The sequence below is a fragment of the Suricata suricatta genome, chromosome 8, assembly GCF_006229205.1.
Source record: "Suricata suricatta isolate VVHF042 chromosome 8, meerkat_22Aug2017_6uvM2_HiC, whole genome shotgun sequence".
Classification (NCBI taxonomy): domain Eukaryota; kingdom Metazoa; phylum Chordata; class Mammalia; order Carnivora; family Herpestidae; genus Suricata; species Suricata suricatta.
The window spans coordinates 136,995,479-137,013,096 of record NC_043707.1 but is presented as its reverse complement, the minus strand read 5'-3'; the positions used below and the strand labels follow the sequence as shown (position 1 = coordinate 137,013,096).

The following is a 17,618-nucleotide window of genomic DNA, read 5'->3' as shown; positions in this document are numbered from 1 at the left end:
TCCTCATGTGGGTGGCTGCGTTTCTAGGCTCTGATTTCCACTCTGGTGGCCAGTTTGTTATTCCTGCCCAGGACCTACTGTCAAAATTGTGGAAATTCACGGTAACTTCGCAGTAAGTCTTGGTAAGTGGAAGATCAAGTTCTCCTCCTGCCCCCGCGTTCTGCGGGTCCCTTAGATGTGTCTTGCCCGTTTTTAGCCTTTGGTGTCCCATGAATATTATGGAAGACAGTCTTCTCTAGATCATCGCATTCCTGTGGAGATTTTGATTGGAATCACAGTGAATCTTATTTATCCGTTTGGTAAGAAATGACCTTTTCATTGAGACGTTTATCCTTGGACGTGGTGTACCTTCTTTAATATATTTCTATAACCTTTCCTGTTTTATGCATCAATTTGTTCTTAAGAACTTTATATTTTTATTGTAATTATAAATGGTATTTTTTAAATTATATTTTATGTTTGTTGTTGTTATTGTATAGAAAAGTACTTTTTTGGTATGTTGACCTTGTATCCAGTCACTCTGGTAAAATCTTTTATTAACTTAATACCTTGTCTGTGGTATCCTTTTAGATTCTGTGTAATATCATTGGAATATTTGGCATTCCTTCTCACTTTCCAAACCTTATAGCTCTTGTTTCTTGTTCTGGCATTGCTGTGTAGACCAGGACTTCCGGTGCAGTGCTGAGTAGAAGTGGTAGTAGCAGAACTCCTGCTTCATGTCCGACATTAAAGGAAATTCTGCTAATGTTTCATGGGTAATAGTGATGATGGCTCTAATTTACCTTCCATTTAATTTATTTTTTATTAAGTTTTTTTTTTCCAGTTCCAGCATAGTTCAACTACAGTGTTCTATTAGTTTCGGGTGTACAGTATTCATCAATTCTATACGTTACTCCCTCAGGACTCATCACTGTCTACCCTCATCACCTCTTCTGCTCCCACCCTCCCGTGGTAACCATCAATTGGTTCTCGGTAGTTAACTGTCTCTCTCTCTCTCCCTTTGCTCATTCGTTTTGTTTCTCAAGTTCCATCTATGAGTGAAGTCCTATGGCATTTGTCTTTCTCTGTCAAACTTATTTCACTTTGCATCATACTCGCCAGCTCCATGCGTGTGGTTGCAATGCCCATTGCACACATATGCCACGTCTTCTTTGTCCATTCGTCTATTGATGGACACGTGGGCTGCTTCCCCAGCTTGGCTATTGTAAATAATACTGCAGAACTTTTAGATCAAGTGGGTTTTCTTGTACTCCTAGTGTGCTAAGAGTTTTGATTATAGGTAGAGGATGTTAAGTATTGCTATAAAGAACAATTACATAATTCTTTCCTATAATCTGTTAATGTGATGAGCTATATTTATTTACCTTATAATGTTAAACTACCTCTGTAATCCTAGAATAAATCCAACATGTTCGTGATGTAGTATCATTTTTGTGCTTTGCTGGATTTGGCTTTTTAAGATTTCATTTAGAAGTTTTGCACTTATGTCATGAGTGATACTGACCTCTATAGTTCTTTAAAAGTTTTTTTTAATGTTTTATTTATTTTTGGGAGAGAGAGAGACAGAGTGTGAGCAGGGGAGGGGCAGAGAGAGGAGAGAGGAGAGAAAGAATCGCAAGCAGGCTCCACGCTGGCAGCACAGAGCCCGACGCAGGGCTCAGACTCCTAAGCTGCGAGATCATGACCTGAGCCAAAGTCGATGCTTAACCCACTGAGCCACCCAGCTGCGCCTACATTTCTGTATTTATGATCTTCTTGTCAGGCTTGGTGTCAAGACTGTTCATCTGAGGCTTATGGGGTAATTATTGTTTGGAATAATTTGTGTAAGATGGAAATCATTTGATACCTGAGTATTTAATGGAACAATTTAAATGCTGCAGCCATGGGGGCCTGGCGATTTCCTCTCCTGCTTCAATTTTTTGTGTGTTCACAAGGATACTCCTGTTTAAATCTTCCTGAGGCAGGTTCGATACTTTTTATGGTCTTGTAGTTTGTCCATTTCTTGTAAGTTTCCAGTGTATGGTCAGGAGACACCATATCCTCTCAATGTTTCAGTCTTTGCGGCTTCCTGGTTCTGCTCTTTCCTTCTGATCCCAGCATCCTTTTCCATCAGGATTTTGTCAATGGGATTGTTCTTTTCAAAGAACAAACTTTTCACTTTGCTCTTCATATCTTTTTCATATGTTTCTTACTTTATTCATTTTTCTTTTATATTGTGTTCTACTTTCCTGTGTTAGATTAGAAGCTTGGCTCATTAACTTTTAGCCTTCCTTCTCTTCTGTATGAACATTTGAACGCGTACATTCCCCTCTATGTGTTAGCCACGTCCTGTACATCTTAATGTGTAGTGTTTTATTTATCATTCATTTCTAAATATTTTATAACTGTTATTATGTTTTACTTTTTGAGTTGTTTAAAGCTGGCTTATTAACTTCCAAACTTACAGGGATATTTCTAGCATCTTTTTGTTACTGGTTTCTCATTGAATTTTTGGTTTCTACTATAATTAACTGTTATTTGGAGAGCATCATCTATATGATGCTGGTCCTTCTGAAAATTTTGAGACCCGCTATTGGTTCCAGTGAATGTGGAACATGGAATATGTATTTTCTGTTCAGTGGGTGCAATGTTCCAAATATGTCTTGGGTCAAGCTTGTTAATTGTGCCATTCAAAATTTCTCCATCCTTATGATTTTCATTTTTATTTGATCTACAAAAAACTGAGAAAACTGTGCTAAAAAATCTTCCATTTTTAATGGTGGATTTGTCACTTTCCCCTTGACTTTCTGTCAAAGCTTTCTTTTATTGACGACTTCACTTCTTGACAAATTTGTTTTCAACTCGTTCTCCTGGAACCAGAGGAAAATACAGCTTGTTCCTCATTCCATTTGTCCAGTGACCAGTTCGAAGAAGGTTGGAATCACATCTATCATTTTCAGCAGCAGGGAGCTATTACAAATAGTTCAATCGTGTTAATTTAGAAACACGGCCACATGCATTCCTGACTCTGCCTTCGCTGGTGCTGTTCCCCCCGCCCAGAAAGCCTGTGACCATCCCTTTTCTCCACTCTTTGATCCAGGGTGAACTTTTTATCTCCTCGCTGCGCTCTGTTAGGGTCGCTTCAATTCCTGTGGCCTCTGTCGTCACCTGTGTTGGACACAAGGCCGACAATGAGTAAGTGGTCAACAGGTACAGACTGGACCGAAATAGTGTCTGCCCTTAGGATCTGTTTCCTGTGAATGATTCCCTCCTCCCCCAGTCAAATCCACCCCTTAAAAATTTTAATTGAGGTGAAATTCACATAACATAAAATTAACCATTTTAAGTACAACTAAGTATAACGGATCACGTTCACAATGTTGTACAACCACGTCTGTCTAGTTCTAAACTACGTTCATTACTCCAAAGCAAACCCCCAAGCCCACGAACCAGCTACTTCCCATTCCCTCTCTCCCTCGCCCCTGGAGATGCTCATCTGATTTCTGTCTCCACGGATTTACCTACCTTGGACATTTCATGTAAGTGGAATCATAGAACATGTGACTTTGGGTCTGGCTTCTTCTACTTGGCACATATTTCAAATCATCCACGTTGCCCCACGTGGCACAACAGCATTCCCTTTTTTTGGGCTGCCTAATATTCCATCGCACGGAAGAGCCTCCTTTTGTTTACCCGTCCACCCACTGACGGGCATTTGGGTTGGTATTTTTTCCTTTCCTCTCACTCTCCCTGCTCACCCAACATTTTGTTTTCTGTCGTCACGGGAGAGGTTCAGGTTGAAGGCAATGGGGGTAGAACTCTTCTCTGTTGCGTTTTAATCCAGAAGAACTTTGGTGAGATGAGGGTATGGGGTGCGTCAGCCGCCAGCATGACGGATCTGTAGAAGGAGGAAGCCGCTGAACTCAGAATTATCACAGAGCTCAGCGTGGGAGGCCAGAGTGCTGGGGGACTTAATCAGCACATCAGAGCCTGGATTTCTGTGCGTGCACCTCGGGTGAGGGGGAGCCAGCTTTGGGATTCCTCGTTGGTCCCCAAACAAGTGTCTCACAAGGCTGCCATGCCCTTGTCAACCCGGTGGCTTCATTCTCTCCAGGCCTTCCCTGGGCAGTGGCCGGACACCTGTAGTCAGCAGTGGGACAGACGTTTGTTCCCTGGGACAGCACCCATGAGTGGCTGGCATCCCTGGGGCCCTGCATAGGGAGGTGTGAGGGACGGTGATGCGATCACGTCGGCCCCTTACATTGTGGGCCTTTGCAGACTCTCCGGCTGTGACCCCCTAGGTTGGGAACAGCCAAGTGTTTAATGATCTTCTTCTGCACTAGCAATTTCAGGCTCTGTGAGCTAAAATTAGATTCCTTCTCCAGTGCCTGGGGGAGGATGGGCCAGCTCTGTCCATCCATCCTGTGCCAAAGTGCAGCTGGTGACAGCCTGTGTGGGAGAGGGCTCAGCGGCAAGACTCAGAATCACCAGCTTCAGGATGCTGCCCCTTCATTCCCTTCGGCTTCTGCTGTCCTTAGAGGGGCGCAAACAGCACTTCCCTGCCCCGTGTCCTCCGGAGGGTCCGTGTCTGACTTCCAGTTTCTCCACTCCCCAGACCTGGGACCCTGGGTGCATTCGCCAAAACGGAAGAATTGAAATCCCTACATCATGGAGTCGTGCGGATAAATAAGATAGAAGGAGCTTGGCAGTAGGGTCTCCATTAGTGTCAGGCCCCCTCTACATCTTGGTGCCCACGCAGGACAGCAGAGAATAAATTTTAAAATATATTTGTCTCTAGACTTCTTTATGTGATCCTTCGGTTGGTAGGGAGGGGGGAGGGAGGGAGATCGGAGTAGACTTTCCTTCCTGCAAAACCCAGCAGGGCCCAGCAGGACCCCGAGGGACCCAGCCTTCCTGCGGGTCACCTTGGTCACTGAGGTTTCCTCATTGCCACCCTCCAGAGTGCATCTGGGCGCTCTGCCTTGTCCTGGGTCCGTTTCCTTGTGATCGTGACCGTCAGACCCTCTAGTGGGTTAACATGCTTTTTTTCCTGGCTCCCCGTCTCCCGCTCCTGAGGATTCATGGGAAGGAGGCTGGCCGGGCCCTCTGTCCCCTGAAGGAGCTGCTCTGTACTGAGTAGTGAAAACGGTAGTACCATTCTTCTTCTGCAGAACTTATTGGATTAGAAACTCAGTAGAAACAGCCCAGCTGCAACCACTATACGAAGTCAGTATCAACAAGGAAAATTTATGCCTTAAAAAAAGAAAGCTCTAGCGCATTAGTCAGTGTGGGGAAGTGTTCGGGAGAGGGGGTTGTTCTCCAAGTAAACAGCTACAACGGAATTGTAATCAAATTTCTTAATTATTCCCATAAATCTTGGGCACATAAAAACACGCACGGCCCTTTTTCAAGAAGTCTCTGTTTACAAGGGCCCTGGGCGAGGGAGGAGGTAACCCGGAGAGCCCTGTGTGCGACTGGAAGGTTCCAGAGGGAAAGCCAGGAGCGGCGCAGAGAGCACACCTCCACCTCCCAGACCGGGAGCATCAGGAGCACCGGCCTGAGCTCTGGGCCACTGCTCCTGAGGGGACACCTGGGGAGCAGACTGGGAGCGGGGGGGCCAGTTCTGGTGATTCTGCTGCTCCTGCAGGGGCCAGGCGGGAGGGAGGAGGCGGGTTCTCTCCCTGAGTGTGGGGAGCCTGGGAGGCCGGGTGTGCTGGGAGCGCATTCCCCGGGGTGGAGCGCACACGGGAGGGAGCCACAGGGGACACAGGACAGCCCCAGGTCGGTGGCTCTCCGGCTCTCCCCTCCATCACACTGGGGCATCCAGCCTCTATCTCTCCCTAGGATTCGCATGTGGTGCTTTTCTAAATTATTTTTGGAAAATAATTTAGAAAATCGGAAAGAATTTCATATATCATAACTCTACAGTCATTTAGAAAACCATTCCATCAGTGCTGCCAGCGCTCCCTGGCGTGCGTGTGTACGTGTGTGTCACAGGGAGGCAGGAGAGAGCGGGAAAGGAAAGACACCCACACTCTGGCCTGGGTGACGAAGCACGTGCCTCCATGTTGGCACCTTTCATGTGTCCAGGTGTTCCCTGTTGTCCCTGTGGACACCCTGGGAAGACCAACAGACAGAGTCATTGACCTCTGGCTCTGATGCTGGTGAGGGTTTTAGGGCCACGGAATGTGTCACGGGGACGTGAGCTGCACGTCCCTAAAACAATGGCGGCGTTGCTCCCGGTGCAGGAATGTCCTGTACCGGAATCACTAGCCCTCGGTTTTCTGTTCTCCCCCTCCCAGCTCGGCTCTCCAAGACAGCCAGAGAGAGCGTCTTGTTTGAACAGTTGGCCACACATGTGCGTGATAATCCAATTCCATTAAAATGTTCATACATTCAGCAGAAAGGCACCACGCCAAATGGTCTCTGTGTCGTATTAAGCCGTAATCGGAATTAAAATGTGGAATCCCAGCCTTCCCAAAATGCGCTTTCTTTTCGAAGGCGGGGTAAATGGGGTGCCCTGAGGGGCTGCCCACTCTCTCTGGCCCACGAGGCTGTAGCAGAGCCCGGCTGCCAGGCTGGGGGGCCCTGCCCCGGGGGCACCCGCTCCCAGGCTCCGTTTCCCTTTGTCCTCGGCACAGACCTGTGGGGAGGCATTACTGTCTGGTCCCGGTGGAGGCTGAAGTCACGAACTAGGATCTTGGTCTGGGCCATGCGGGTGTGTGTGTGCACGTGCGTGTGTGCACGTGCCTGTGTGCGTGTCCATGTGCGCATGTGTATGCATGCGCACGCGCACACACCTCAGAATCCTCCCCCTCTGTCCTAAATCCCCCCTCCCTAGCACCTGCTGCCCCTTGGTGCCCTGCCATTCTGGGTTCCTACGGGCCTCTCGTCCTGCACGTAGACACATTTACTTGCCTGAGTTGTATTCAGCTTGGTTATTCTGGGGGCTCGTCACGTAGTGGGTGCTCAGTAAATGCTCGTGGATGGATGGAGGCATGTGTCAGGGATATGACTATTTTAAATACGAGCACACTGAGGGCTGCCAACGAAAAATGAGTTTCTCAAGCTCACGCTGCTATGTGGAAACACGCAGCTTTGCCCAGCGGTGTCCTGGCTGCTAAACCCATGGATTTCAGGGGGCTCCGTGGCAGGACCCAAGCGCTGCTGGAGTCACCCCGGGCGAGGGAGGGGCTGAGGGTGACCCTGCTCCCGCCTCAGTGTCACCCAGAGAGCTCCTCTTCTGTCTGGTGCGGTTTCCTTTGCAAAAGCCACTCCCTGCTGAGCCCAGAGCTGGCAGCGCTGTCGTGGGTCACGCAGCCGCCCGTGTCCCAAGTCAGGCTCCGGGTCACGCCGCGGCTCACTGAGTAACGCCTTGGTGCAAACCCTGCTTGGGGAGCATCCACGGTCTTCCGGTGCAGCGGCAGCTGCGGGAGCAAACGGGGCCCCCCGTACGCATGTCCTGGACTGGGAAGCTCCACTTGCGGCCGCCTCGGCTTCAGAAAGCTGGGTGTCGGGGAAAACTCTTTCTCCCCCACAAACACTAGGACTCCTAAATATACCATCTTCCTTGTTATTGGTCTTGTATTGGCACTTTGGTATTAGTTTCTCCCCCCTTCCTTGTGGGATTAATGATCTATAGGCAAACCCTGGGGTGGACCCAGAGGGCCACTCCCTGAGGGGCTGCCCTTGACCTGAGGGGACCTTGACGCTCCCTCCGGGGGCCACAGCTCCTGCCACCGACCCTAGGTGTGCACACCCTCCTTTGTCTGTTCCGACTTCAGATTCCCCCTCGCTGGACACAGGGGTAGGGTGGGGATTACGGAAAATCATGGAATCCTCTTGTAATGTGGGCAGCCAGCCCTGCTGTGTTTGAGAACATGAGATTTTTGCAGCAAGGATTCTCTCTTTTAAAACCTTTCTCTTCACCGCAGTCAGTTAACACACGATGTCACACAGTAACACCTTGGATCGCGAGTAACTTGTGCTGCGAGTGTCCCGAAGACGAGCGAACCTTCCTAATCAATGGTAACGTGATAAACGAGCGATGGCTCACAGTCCAAGCCGGACGTGATGCTGAATGTCATGATCACAACTGGACTGATGGCTCTTGAAATTCACTTTCATAAGCAAGTGCTTTGAACACAAGCATGTTTCGGACACGAATTATGCTCGCAAACCAAGGTTTTACTGTAGTAGTTTCAGGTGTACAATGTAGTGATTCACTGCTTCCGTACATCACCTGGCGCTCATCACAAGTGCCCTCCTGAACCCCCATCCCCTCTCTCACCCGTCCCCCCTGCCCTCCTCCCCTCTGGGACCCACCAGTTTGTTCTCCACAGTCAAGAGTCTGTTTCTTGGAGTGAGATGTGCCTGGCCCTGGCGTTGTCAGCCACGGCAGGGGACAGGTGTGGGGGCAGAACCAGAGCGAAGAAACACCCAAATTCAGGGGCATTTGGAGTCCTGTGCTTACAGAAGACTGCCCCTAGGGTCACCGAGAGGATCTTGGGAACCGCAAACGCCCAGGGGAGTGCTGCTCACTCCTCCCCTTGCTTGGAGTGTTTGTGAGGGGCCTCTCCGGGGGCTGGGCGCTTGCTCGAGAGTGCCTCAGAGAGCCTGCGCGGTCAGTGGGGGCCTCGGGCCTTGGGGTCAGGGTGGACACCTGGGAGCCCAAGCGCCCTTGGAGTCCAGCCACATGGCTGCCTGTTCCAGCTACGCTTTTTAAAATGTTTATTTATTTATGTTTGAGAGAGAGAGAGCGCGAGTGAGCAGGGGAGGGGCAGAGAGAGGGAGACACAGAATCTGAAGCAGGCTCTGTGCTGATAGCAGTGAGCCCGATGAGGGTCTCGAACCACGAACCATGAGATCACGGCTGAGCTGACACCTAGAGGCAGACGCTTAACTGACTGAGCCACCCAGGTGCCCCTGTTTCAGCTACTTCTGACTTGGTAGCTCATTTGCCCTTTTTCCCCATCGGCCTGGGTCAGGGGTGGGGACAAGCTGATCCCGAGGCTGACTGTCCGGGACCCCTCTCTGGGTGTCTGCTCTGGGCACTGGGTCCTGGCATGTCATATTTAATAGAAAGCTTTGGCAGAAGGGGCGGACTGGGAAGCAGCATAGTATGTGATAAAATGTGAACTGGGGACGGCTGAGTGGCTCAGTTGATTGTGTGTCAGACTCTTGATATTGGCTCAGGTCATGATCTCATGGTTTGTGGTTTCGAGTCCCACATCGGGCTTCACATTGAGTGTGGCGCCTGCTTGGGGCTCTTGCTCTCTCTTCCTCTGCCCGTCTCTCCCACTAGTGCTCTCTCTCTCTCTCTCTCTCTCTCTCTCTCTCTCTCTCTCTCACACACACACACACACACACACACACACACACACACACACACACACAAATAAGTTTGTTAAAAAAAGAGTCTGTAAAAAATAAGTGTGAACTGTAGCAACAGTCAGGTCACCTCAGGTCTCCCGTGAGGTAACCCGAACTCGATTTTCTCACCTCTCAGGTGAAGATCATAAAAATCCCCACCTGAAATTGAAAACAGGAAATCCACAGAGACAATCAAAGAAATAAAAGGTTCTTTGAGAAGATCAATAAAATAGATAAACCCTAAGGAAGAAAGAAGACACAGATTACTAATACCAGGAAAGAAAGAGGGAACATTACTGCTGATTCCATGGAATGAAATGGATAATAAAGGAATATTATGAATAGCTTTATGACCACAAATTTGATAATCTAGATGAAATGAACCAAAACCTTGAATGACACAATCTGATAAAACTCACACAAAAAGAAATAGGCACTCTGAATAGGCCTATTGCTATTAAAGAAATTGAATAAAAAATTAATAACCTTCCCAAACAGAAAACACCAGGCCCATATGGGTCCACAGGTGAATTCTGCCATACCTTTAAGAAAGAAATTATACTAATTCGTTACAGTCTTTGTCAAAAGATAGAAACAGAGGGACCACTTCCTAACTCATTCTATAAAAATATTCACCTTCGTCTTGCTGAGGATTGAGATGTGCAAGTTACATATTGAGTGTGCATCTCATGCAACCGAGGACGCAGCACGACTTTTTAAACATGAACTTTGTTTTCTTGATCAGTTTTAGGTTTACAGAAAAGCTGTTGGGCTCATACCCATATTCCACTCTGTCTCCCCTGTTGTTGACATCCTACAGTAGAATGGTGAATTCGTTATAACTGATGGAGTGATATTGATACATTATCATTAGCTAAAATCCATGCTTTATCCAGATTTCCTGTTCTAAGATCCCACTCAGGACACCACATTGCATTCAGTTGTCTTGTCTCCTTAGGCTCTTAGCTGTGACAGTTTCTCAGAATTTCCTTGGTTTCGATGACCTTGACTCTTGAGGAAGACTAGTCAGGGGTCCTGTGGGACGTCGCCCAATTGGGATTTGCTGGCTATTTTTCTCATGGTCGGACTGGGTGGCCGGTTTTGGGAGGACCCACAGGGTACAGTGCCCTTCTCATCATGACATAGCGAGGCTGCCTTCTGTCACCGTGACTCAGCACTGTTGATGTGACCTCGGTCACCTGGCTGAGGTGGTGTTTGGCAGGTGTCCGTGCTGTAAGTTCCTCTTTGTCACCTGTCCCCCTCCATACTGTCCTCTTGAGAGGAAGTCCCTCTGCAGCCTGCACTTGAGGCCCTGGTTCCTTTCTTCCAAAGGATTGGAGGCTCTACCCCTTCAGACCAGAAGATCAACATAAATTATTTGGAATTCTTCTGCATGGGAAATTTGTCTCCTTATTTATGTATTTATTTATCCACTCAGCCATTGATTTCTATCAATATAAACTCACAGATTTCTGTTTTATGCTTTGGGGATGTGGCATTCAACGCGGCTTTATTCTGTGGCTCACATTGTTCCATCCTCGGGCCATTGTTCCATCTTCCAGTTGTCTCCTGTGGCCACACTGACATATCTACATCACTGAGGAGTTTTCTTAGTACTTCCGTACTTTCTGGCCAGCCCGGGCTCCTCTGCGTCCTTGCCACCGCAGCCCTAGAATCAGTCATTTCTCCGTGGGGCCCTGATTCCTTTCATTGCAGAGTGGTGTTTGGAACCCAGACCTGGTCGCTCAGTCGATTTCTAGCACCACAATGACCGTACTAGCACCACAGACCCTCTTGGGTGGCCCATTGCATGTGTCACTGATTTGAGTGGTGTCCACTCTGCCCAAGACTTTTTGTCAAGGAAACTTGCATATATAAGTGAATTTAGGTAGGTTAACTGTGGGAGCAACCCTCAAATCGCAGGGGGTTCATGTAACAAAAAACGTATTGTTTGTTCCTTAGTCCAGTGGCTGATACAGTTTTTCTGCAAAAGGCCGGGTAGTAAACGTGCTCACTGTGTGGACCGTAAGTTCTCTGCCCTGGTAGTGTGAAGGCGGCTATCAACAGTGCATCGAAAAGGCTGTGTCCCAATAAAACATGATTTACAAAACGGGGGGTGGGCCGGATGTGGTTTGCAGGTGTGGTGTGCTGGCCTCCGTCCTAGTCCAATGCAGCTGGTGGGGTGGGGGCTGTACCGTGCAGTCCTTGAGGGGCCTGGGCTCCTTCCACCATATGGTGCCATTAAAGTCAAGGCTGAGCTCTCCCTCCCCGCAGGAGGGCAAATGAAGATGGACAATCCACAGGGGAGAAATTGTCATGGACGAGGCCTGGAAGTGGCATCCATCGCTGGTGACACGTTCCATTGGGCAGAGGTCGGTCACATGAGTGCACAGCTGCAAAGGGCTGGGAAGTACTGTTCGGTAGCACACCCAGGAAGCAGAAGAGGAAAACATAGCGGTGAGTACCCGCACAGTGGATACTTGGGACCAGCAGGGCGATAGGCTAGGCTCTACCCACACCCTGAGATCCCACCCACACAGGAAGCTCCTCCCCCACAGAGACCCCTCCCGCCACAGAAGCTCCTCCCGCACACTGAGGCTCTCTCACATCAGAGACCCCTCCCACATGCCGAGACCCCTCCCACACATGAAAGCTCCTCCCCCCACAGTAACTCCTCCCCCACACTGAGGCTTCCCCCACATAGACTCCCTTCTCTTCTTGTGAAGTCCCACTGAGGACAAGGCTTGAACACCTCAAAAAGACAAGAGTCTACTCTCTCTCCAATGGCTTTGCTCCTCTCTCTCCACACCCAGGCTTACTAAACTGGTACAGAGTGTGGGAGGGCCGGAAAGATCCTACTCTCCACCCATGCCCCTGGGTAGGCTGCATCTCTGCTAATATTTGTAAAAGGTTCTTTTCAAAGGTTGTGGACAGGTATCCCGTTTGTGTCTCTGCCCTGATTTCTATTCTAGTGCCTATTAATTGCCTACCAAATGAAAGCTCAGCATTTGTAATTAGGCCGGAAAATTCTACATAACATTTTTGACTGTGTGCTGGGGCAAGGAGGGAGCATGTGTTAATGGCATTGAACTAAGCCACACCTCCTCCCCTAGCCTGCTGATTAACCCCAGGTTCACTTGGGGCTGTCTGGGACTCTGCTAATCAATGAAGTTGCTGGTTCTCCTTGCATTTACATCCTGACTTGACTCTCAGCCAAGGGCTGCTGGCTTTGGTTCCAAAATGCTTTCTGTGCTCACAGAGGGCACCTCTCTGCTTTGCCACTTCTACCAAGGTTGTTGGTTCCCTGAGTGGGCAGGGAGGGTGTTCCCTAGAGACCCGAAGGGAAAGGATCCTGTGGAGGAGCCAGGGGGCGGGGCCTTGCAGAAGGAAGCTCCCCTAGGCTTTCTCTATAGATGTCTTGCCACCATTTAGCTGCACAAGTTCAGGTGCTGAGGGTCAAGAATCATAGCCTCAGAGGTTCCCTTGGTTCGTGTTGCATTCATCTTTTAAAAACACAGTTGGACTGCAAGCATCCATGCAGCCCCAGTAGGTTGCTTGGCTTTGGCTACGGAGGTCCTGTTTGGTATGTTGGCAGAGCGGACAGGTGTGACCAGACAAGGAACCCTGAGTTCTTTCTAGAACAGCTAAGGAAAGAGTAAAGAAAGGTGCCCTAAGTGAGGAATCCCTGTGCTGTAGCCTCAGGTATCTTCATGACCAAGGCCAGGCATTTCTGTGTCCTTGTGGCCACTGCTCCCAAGTACATGGAAGAATAGATGATGGTATGGACATTATTTTGCACATAGCAGGTGCTTAATTCCTGCATCCAGGAAAAAGGGAGTTCATAATAACTCAAAATAGATATGTAACAGTTGTGAATAGCTGTGCACAAAGTAACATAGAAACCATCACTATAAAGCAGAAACCACAAAGAAACAAGGAGACATAGATAGAAACATGCTAATAATGGGAGGTTTTTAACATAACCACATTCAGCATAACACAGATCAAGTGAAGAAAAACAACATAATTAATGAAGCAGATATTATGGAGGTATGTATGCGTGTGTGTAAGTTTATGCTATCATAATACAGACTCTACTTTTTTCTTAAGTGCATATGGAACATTTGCAAAAGATGTGTCATATATTAGGTTGCAAAGAAAACTTCAGTACATCCTATAAAGTAGAATGTTACAATACTTTGATCATAAAGTACTAAAACTGGGCATTAACAAAAAGCAAAACCAAAATGACACTTTCATCTGGAAGTTTAAAAAACTTTCTATTAATAAACTCTTGGGTGAAAGGGGGAAAACAAATACATTGAAAATGAAAAAGAGATAATGATACTGGACATGCTACTGAGCAGAATATATAGATACACTAGGATCAGATGAAAATTCACAAGCCCAAACACTCTTATTAATAAAAAAGGAATACACTAAATTCTCAGTTCAAAATCTAGGAAAAGAACCACAAAGTAAATAAGAGAAAGAAAATAAGCCACAGAACAGAGATAGAGCAGATGTAATTAGTAACTCAAAAATATGGTTGGAAATATTCACAAAGTGAACAAAACAGCTGTTGCTAACAAAAATGGGGAGAAAGCACAAATGTACAAAATAAGAAGCGACAAGGGGTGCATAGCATGGAAACAGACGCAACTGAATCCGTTATGAGACCATTTCAAAGACCTCTATAAAAATACGTATGAAAACCTAGGTAAAATACAGTAACCAGATTAGCTCCCTTTGTTACAAGAAGCTTAACTAAGCCAATTTCCATAAAATATCCAGAGAAGATCACTCAAGAACGAGTCTCCCATAAAAACACCAGACCTACATGGTTTCACAGGGGGATTCTACCAAACTTTCAAAGACTAGATATTCTCCATTCTTTTTGACTTGTTTCAAAGTATTGAAAAATAAAGACATACATTCTGGTCCTTTTTTAAAAGCAAATATAACATGGATGCCTAAATTTTTCTGAAGCAAGCAAAAATGAAATTACAGAATAGTATCACTTATTAATATCAAAGCAAAACGGCTAAACAAAGTATTCATAAACTGAACCCAGTACAACATTAAGAAATCAATGCACCATGACCAAATGGTATTTTATTTTTAGGAATGCAAGGATGGTTTAACATGAGGAACTATATTAATATAATAATACATTTAAGGGGGGGAATCATACGATTACCTCACCAGATGCTGAGAAACCTTGACTTATATATCATTTAAGAAAACAAGGATGGATGGATACTTATTAACAGGGTAAAATAATTTACTGGCCTGAATTCTACAGTTGACATCTTATTTGATGGGGAAACATTAGAGGAATTTCCAAAAGATCAGTATTAGGGAAAGGATGCCCATTATCTCCACTACTGTCATCCAACTGTACTGGAGGTATTAGAAATTAGATAAGAAGAACCAATTAGAGGCATGAGTTTTGGAAAAGAAAACTCAAAACTACCTTGGTTTGCACAGAATATGATAATATACTGGGAGAGCCCTTGAGAGAGTCAAAGATAAAAGTAAATCAAGCGATAAAATCACTCAGGTAGCAGGATGAAAAACTGACATATAGAAATCAATAGCTTTCTTATACATAAATAAGAAGCAGTTAGAAGACACAATAGCAGCAGAGAGGACAAAATACTTAAAAATAAACTTAGCAAGAAGGGGCAAAGCCTCTAACAGGAACACTTTAAAGCAAATAGAGCAAGTAGAAAGACATTCTTTGGACCTGCGTAAGATGACTTCACATCGTAAAAAAGCCAGTTTTTCCAAAGTTAATTTATGACTTGACTCAATCCTGGTGAAAACACCAATAAGCTTTTTCTTATGGAGCTAGACAGTTGATACTTCAGTTCATATGAAAAAGCAAGCATGTGATATTCATGAAAATCTTGAAAAATAAAAGATACTAGAGGGACTAGCTCTACCATGCATTAAAATGAACTATAAATCCTCTCTAATTAAACTAGTGTGGTACTGTTGCCTGAGCAGATGAAACAGTGGTAGAACTGAGAGTGAAGTTCAGAAGTAGAGCCAACAAAACACAGCGATTTAGTGTTGGTAAAGGTGGCGTCTCACATCATGGAGCAGACGAACTCCAGTGCATTGTTCTGGGACTCCTGGCTAGCTCCTCAGAAAAAGAGAAAACTGGATGTCTACCTTACACCATGTCCAAGAATAAACTCCAAATGGGATCTGAGATCCAAATACGAAAAACAAAATCGTGAAAGTACTGCAGGTAAACCTGAGCAAATTTCCCCCATAGCATGGTTGTAGGGAAAGGCTTTCTGATCATGACTCAATTTCTAGATTTAGTAAAAGAAGAGATTGAAACATTTGATTATGTAAAACTGAACACTTTTGACTTGGCAAAACCCTCAAATCAGACCACCATAAGCACAGTCAAATGTAAATGAAACGTGTGAGAAAATATTTACGACATACATCACATTGTAAAGGGTTAATATCTTGACTATATAAAGAGCTGTTAAAACCAGGGGACATGGAGCATGAGAGAAAAGTGGGCAGGAGACGTGAAAAGATAACACATAGATACAGAGAGGTGATTTGTGGTTGTCAGAGGTGGGCACGGGAGGCAGGGAAATGGGTGAAGTAAGTGTTTTGTGCATTTTGTTGTTGTTCTAGTTTAAAGTGAATTTTAAGAAATTGGAAAAAGATAATTCACATAAAAGAAATGCAGGTGGCCTGGAAACATATGACAAGATGTTCAACCTGATTATAATTAGAGAAATACAAATTAAATGGACTCTGAGATACCATTTTTCGCCCGTCAGTTTGGCAAACAAGAAAAAACTCAACAACACATCTGTTGGCAAAGCTGTGGGGAAACAAGCACTCACATACATTGCTGTGAGGATGAAGATGGGCACAACCATGTCGAAGGGAAACTTGGCAGTATTTATCACCACTCCCCACGCATGTACATCTTGACTCTGACATCCTACTTCTTTTTTAAAAATTATTACTATTTTTAATGTTTATTTAGTTTTGAGAGAGAGAGAGAGAGAGAGAGAGAGAGAGAGAGACAGAGTGTGAGTGGGAGAGGGGCAGAGAGAGGCAGACATAGAATCAGAAGCAGATTCCAGGCTCTGAGCTGTCAGCACAGAGTCTGATGTGGGGCTTGAACTTACAAACCATAAGATCATGACTTGAGCCGAAGTTGGACACTCAACCGACTGAACCACCCAGATGCCCCACAGACATTCTACTTCTAAGAGTTAACCCTGAAGATATACCTCAAAAGAATGAAAATACTCATGGACAAGATTATTCCTTCCAGAAGTATTTATAGTATTGGAGGATACTGGAAGCAATCTGATGTCCAAACATGAAGGAGTGGTTGAATAATCATTGGTGCGTACATACAATGGAGACTATGCACTTGTCGAAGGAAGGAGGAAGGTCTCTGTGAACTGATGTGGGGGACTTTCAGGATAGGGTGGTAAGTGATGAAACCAAGCGGGGAAGAGTGTCTTTGGGGGGTGGGGGCAGGGACTGAATGCAGATGGACACAAGAGTACTTTTCGGGGGTGATAGAGTGTTACACAACTGGATGGTGGTGATAGCACAGTATATACTTTCATTAAAACTCATCAGAATGTACACCTACAGTGAGTGAATTTTATGGTATAAAAAATCTACCTAAACAGAGCCATTAAAAGAACACTTTGCATATGCTACTATGGTGTAATGAAGGTTAAACAAGAAAATATATACATATCCATGTGTTTGGGCAAAAAAGAATTCTAGGAAGGGTAAACTAGAATCTGAGGAGACTGATTACCTAGGCAGGTAGTTGGCCCGGGGTTGTAAGGACAGGTGCGTGGTGGTGGGACAGAAGATGGGTGAGATTCCTGGAGATACATTTTTATATACTTTTGACATTGATAAACAAGTCAGTATTTCAAATGGATAATAAACCATACTGAAGGTGAGGACACTCCCCAGGTGACTTTTGGATTCAGTATTTTTTTTATAGTTTATTGTCAAGTTGGTTTCCATAATACACCCAGTGGTTTTCCCCACAAGTGCCCCCACTCCATGACCATTACCCCCTTCTCCCCTCCCCCTCTCCCTTCAGCCCTTGGTTCGTTTTCAGTATCTAATAGTCTCTCATGGTTGTGTCCCTCTCTCTCCCCAACTTTCTTTCCCCCTTCCCCTCCCTATGGCCCTCGGTTAGGTTTCTCCTGTTAGACCTATGAGTGCAAACATATGGTATCTGTCCT

The 17,618-nt window shown here is 46.0% G+C and overlaps 1 protein-coding gene across 1 annotated transcript in view; it reads left to right on the top strand.

Moving 5' to 3' along the window:
- Window positions 1-3,136: 3,136 nt before the first annotated feature.
- CAMTA1 (calmodulin binding transcription activator 1) overlaps window positions 3,137-17,618 on the top strand; it is a 481,480-nt gene continuing 466,998 nt past the window's right edge. Inside the window, exon 1 of the mRNA XM_029949848.1 lies at window positions 3,137-3,174. The gene's annotated coding sequence lies outside the window, so the exon portion shown is untranslated. The remainder of the gene's footprint in view (window positions 3,175-17,618) is intronic.